Genomic DNA, 6,000 nt, shown 5'->3' with positions numbered 1-6,000 from the left:
TTTACTCGCTCAAAGCTACCCTCTTCTCGCATCGCAGATAATGCACTATGCACGTCAGATTTAAACGACACGACTTTGCACCGTGAGATGACGATGACGTCGCATCGTGTCACGACACGATGTCGTATAATAGTATAATTGTTTTGAACTTTAGATGTGCCATTTGAGCTTCAAAGATCCGTAACAGGGATAAAGGGCCTGGCAAGCCGCCAATAGTAATTGCCCTCGGATAAAAAATTTTCTTTTTGACTCCAATACGTAATTTGTATAGTTCTGAGCTCTTAGTTTGGAAGAAAAAACATCATTCAAGTTTATTTTTTACTTTTTTAGACAAGTACCTTTATTCAGTTATGGGCAACTTTATGGGAGGGCAGGCAGATTATGTGAAACCTGTATTTTCGATTTTGGAAAGGGCTCAACGCAGTGCTAGATTGTCACTGGGTTGTTTTCCTTGATACTCTTCGGCTTAACCAGATCCGCGGACACGTGACTGGTGTCCACGTGGGCCACATGTTGTCATACTTTATGCTCCCTCAATGTCAGTCCAGTTGAATGTTGCAAGTGGACAAAGATCGCGCGGTCACGGTTGCCGGGCTTGCACCATGCTACTGGAGACGGCTACTTTCTTAGCACCACATATTTGAAACATTTTTGTAATGTGGCTATTAATAGCTTTTCCGACGACATCGCTATGTTGCAATGGACGTTGCCCCCGACAGGCTATCTGGCCTTGAGTTCGCGGGCAAAACAGTATAATATAACCTCGGAATCCGTAACAACAACAAATATTTCAAAAGTAAGGATATAGGCCTTTTCATATGATGCCGAGCGAACTTGTGCACCAACGAAAATGCGCACAAACGCCATTATTTTGTGCATCAATGAACTGGCTCATGAGTCATGACGTAGTGTTCGTAAGTAGGTATATATCTGATAATAAGTAAATGAACAACAGTCGCAGAACGCTCTTTTACTAAGGGACTATCTATATTGAAATGAATCCGCTATCTCCATGAGCCGTATTCGAACTTTTAAATGTCTCTATTTGATTTGATGTGGGTTCTACATTAGGTACTCGTTTTGCGCGCACCCCTCGCGGACAAGCTTTTCAAAGTCAAAAACAGATTTCTTAAATATTGTTTGTATTTCCGGTGCAGCGCAGTAGAAAATAAGTTTAAATGTACCTACTGCTAAATAAAAAGTAACATTGCTGTAGAATGAACGGTCGCCAGCGGTATTTCCGGACCGATAAGACCTTCAAACCTTCAAGAAAAGAGCGTACTCCCATCTTAAATTTGACGACGCACTTACAACCCCTCTGGTTTTGCAGGTTTACAATGTGCGAGGGTAATCGCTTACCATCAGGCAATTCGTCTGCTCATTAGCCTCCCATATCATCAAAAACAATCACTGTAGAAATAGTTTTTATTTAGCAGTAGGTACATTTAAACTTATTTTCTACTGTTGCTGTTCAGCTAAATTGTGAGTGAGATTTAAGGTCAATAATACTATTATTAACTCTAATTAATCATTACAACTCGTATTTTTATGCCTTTCATTATGCAGTCACATAAACTACCTAACAATAATAAAATAACCATCTGCGGCCCTGACCACCGGCAGCTTGGGCCCTGCCCCGCTGCCGGCGGCACCCTAGGTTAGGTTTTTTATAATGTGTTTATATGTATTTTTTATTGTTTTGTAAGTGTTTTTATATTTTACTTTTATATTCATATTATAAATGACCTAGCCTAAGAAGAAAGATAAATAAAGAAAAATAACCTAAAAATCCATAATTACGACAATATAAACCAAGGAATATATAAGAGAAAAGGAAAACCGAGACAAAGGTCGATGGACAGTGTGAGAGATAATATGAAAAGAAAACAGTTGAATGATGAGATCACGAACGACCGGGAGGTATGGAAGAAAAATACATGCTGCGCCGGCGCCAAGTAAATGGGAACAGGGCAAGCGAAATGATGAATGAATCGCAGAAGTACCTAAATATTACCCAGAAACATTATAAAATTTATAAAGGTAGAAACAATTAGATTAAATATATCTGTTAATTTTCAATTGAAAAGGCTCGTTTAAAACTCAATAATTGAAAAACCGGACAAGTGCGAGTCGGACTCGCCCACCGAGGGTTCCGTAATTTTTAGTATTTGTTGTTATAGCGGCAACAGAAATACATCATCTGTGAAAATGTCAACTGTCTAGCTAAGTATCACGATTCGTGAGATACAGCCTGGTGATAGACGGACGGACGGACGGACAGCGGAGTCTTAGTAATAGGGTCCCGCTCCCGTTTTACCCTTTGGGTACGGAACCCTAAAAAAGGCACGATAAGCGCCTGGCAATGCCGTTCAGCATCCAATTTTGTGTGCCTAGTGCTAAACGATATGGCTAGGGGTTAATGAGTTTATTTAGTACGGTTCTCGAACTTTTTTGGTGACGGAACCCTTTTGGAAAGCGAAATATTTGACGGAACCCCAAATTAAAAATTTTCGTTCGTCACTGTGGACCAGATATACCTATAGAAGTGCTGGTTTTTTCTTATTATTACAAGTATTTTCGCGGAACCCCAACTGAGGCTTTGCGGAACCCTAGGGTTCCGCGGAACACACTTTGAGAATGGCTGATTTAGTAGGTAAAAAACTTTTGTACAGTCAACGTCAAATAAATGTTATTGCACCTTACTCCTTTGTAGTAAGGCGAAAAATGTAAATATATCTTTGACGTCGACTGTACTGTAGTTGGGACGTTTTCCGAAATATGTATTTTCAAATTCACAATTTTTAATGCATGAGTCTATTTAAAAAAACACATTGACTCTTGGTTTACCATGCTAAATAACCTTGTACCTGTGGACTTTTACTTATTCCATCAACTCTCATTAGTCCGTACCTACACCCTGGCGGTGGTGACTCTGCGTGCATCCCATGACCGGCAAGGGCAGCATCCGCTCGGTGTAATCCTTACATTAATTTAAAGTGTCGAAAGGGCTCTACGTGTTGGCTTTGGCTCCACGAACGGCTCCCAAACGACCATTGTTCCGAGAATAGGAAGGATATATCTTAATAAGGATAAAAAATTTGGTTCCTGATTTATTCCCTCTCTGTATGATTGGGACAGATCATTGGTCTGAAATTTAGAAAATCGTACCGTAATAGTTTATTCTTGTTAGGTATTTTCCAGCAGGTATGTTATTTACCACATTTTACCTCTTAGCCAATTTATAATAATCTCACAAAAATAATATTGGTAAAATGCTGGTAGCGGTGAGAGCATGCGACTTGCAATCTGGAGGTCGCGGGTTCAAACCCCGGCTTGGACCAATGAGTTTTTCGGAACTTCTGTACGAAATATCATTTGATATTTACCAGTCGCTTTTCGGTGAAGGAAAACATCGTGAGGAAACCGGACTAATCCCAATAAGGCCTAGTTTACCCTCTGGGTTGAAAGGTCAGATGGCAGTCGCTTTCGTAAAAACTAGTGCCTATGTCAAATCATGGGATTAGTTGTCAAGCGGACCCCAGGCTCCCATGAGCCGTGGCGAAATGCCGGGATAACGCGAGGAAGAAGAAGAGACAAAAATAATATTGGTAAGGTGAATATTATATTCAATAAACTTTTGAAAATAAATGCAAAACTTTAAAACAAATAAGAGCATAACACCTTAACTTTGCTAGATTAATATCGATGACCTAATGCAAATAAAGCTTTTACGACTTCATGCTAAGCACTTTACTTAATAATAGACTATGAAGAATAAATTAAGCTTTAGGTACCTACATTTAAAACTTTGACTAGAATAGTACACAACTTATTTATGCCATGTTTTTAGGCATCTAGGCTTAATTAGCTTTACAAACAAATGCTTTCTTTAAAGATCCTTAGCCAGTGTTACAGAAATAGAAATAGTAATAATTTATTAAATAAATTTTGCAGAAAAAGAGTACAATAAGTATCTTAGGTTAAATGTACATTACATACAATCGTTTCACCTTCTTCAGAGCCCTTCAACGTGCACACTAGCGCCACAGCTAAATAATCGTGATTATTTAAATTTAACGAAATATATAGAAAAAAGGGGGCCACTACGTAGTGTATTGTGTATATAAGTATCTTTCGAATACATGAGACTAGTTTTTATGTTGCTGGATTCATCAATCTATGCGTCCAAAGTTAAAACGGCCGTTTTTGTTTTGAGTTCCTAGATTGACGAAACCAGCAACATAAAAACTAGTATGATGTATTCAAAAGGTACTTAAATACACAATACAGTACGTAGCGGCCCCCTTTTTTCAATATATTTCGTTAAATTTAAATAACCATTATTTAGCTGTGGCGTTAGTGTGCACGTTGAAGGGCTCTTCAGCTGTTTATAAACAGCATGCAATTTTTTTTTCACATTCATTTACATTACATTACACATTCATTATAAAGCCTGCAGGCACGCCTAATAAACATACATATTTCGTGCATAACTAGTTCTAGAAATACATAGTACTTAAATAGAATGGAAAGACATGCGATGTTTTTTATGTCGCTCTTTGAAGCGTAAGTACCTAATTGCACATTTCATCTCAGAGTCTATAACAGGACCAATTAACCATACTTAACTTCCTTGTTAGAATACTGCGCAGAACCTTACAACTCAAAATATGTTAAGGTGCAGTAGTTGCAGAAAACGAAAAAAAAAACAATACGGCTGCCATACATTTAATTAGCAATATTGACCTTTCTATATAATAGAGACATCAGCGATTCGATTCCTGGGTTTTTGACTTTCGCTCGATGGAAAAAAAAACACTAACATATATCTAAAATGCACTTTAAAAAATATAATAAATCTTGCACAAAAGCTAAATCATACATTATGTATGTGTGATATACATATAGGATATGTACATAATGAAAATTATTTCTAATAATGAGCAATGTTATGCTTGAGGGAATTTAGCGATTAGAGCGAGAGAAGAACATGAACATACTGCCACTTAAGGACTTTGTTTTGCTCCAAACGATGTTTTTGCACTTGTGTAATTTTTTGCATGATCCAATAAAACTAAATCATAAACTTAGATAGCGTTAAAGAATGCTTATTTATTATCCGTAAAGGGACCAATGTCAAGTCCTCTCCAAATAATAACCTCAAACCAGAGACAAATAGAGGACACGGATACCCAACAACTATACAACCAAATAATAACCTCAAACCAGAGACAAATAGAAGACATGGATACCCAACAACTATCCTCTAGCCGCCCATACGTCAAACCTTGCCAAGCAAATAGAAATTTTATTTTGTCAACACAAAGTTCAAATTAGAATGGAACAGGAGACCTTTTTATAGGTCTCTGGGCGGCTAGAGGCTATAGATAAAGTGACCAACCGAACCTATACTGCGTTAAATACTTTAATCAAGGTAACGAACTTAAGTCGATGTCGTAAGATCTATAATCGAGCGGCTAATCAAGTTACATTAGATTACAATGCATCATGATGCATAATCAGAGGTGACGAGTTCAAAGAACTTTATATGATCAGCATTAAAATGTTTTGTTGAAAAAGGATCAATGTTTATTATATTACTTAAGATGTGATTGAATAATACGCTTAATATTTAATCAATGTATCACATAAAGCGATAATAAATCTCAACTCAAAAAGCGAAAGCGTTTTACTAGTTAGTTGTTATTTTCATTGAAAGAGTGTTTAAATTGTTTAATAAGCTTACTTACGTTACGTTAAGTAAGTTACAACAAGGAAACTTTACCTACAGATATTATAACAAAAAAAAAACACAAAATGGGACATACAAACTGTTAAATTAGATATACGTAACAGGTGATATTTATAAAAACTCGAAATCATAACCATAGGTGATAACTGATAAAATATCGCATAACCAATTAACCAGCCATCCCTGTTTTAATGATACTGTTGATACCAATACCTTTTTCAGACGAGTTTTATAAAAGAATGCGCTTA

This window comes from Cydia fagiglandana, chromosome 10 (genome assembly GCF_963556715.1).
Source record: "Cydia fagiglandana chromosome 10, ilCydFagi1.1, whole genome shotgun sequence".
Taxonomy (NCBI): domain Eukaryota; kingdom Metazoa; phylum Arthropoda; class Insecta; order Lepidoptera; family Tortricidae; genus Cydia; species Cydia fagiglandana.
Note: the sequence above shows the minus strand (reverse complement) of the source record.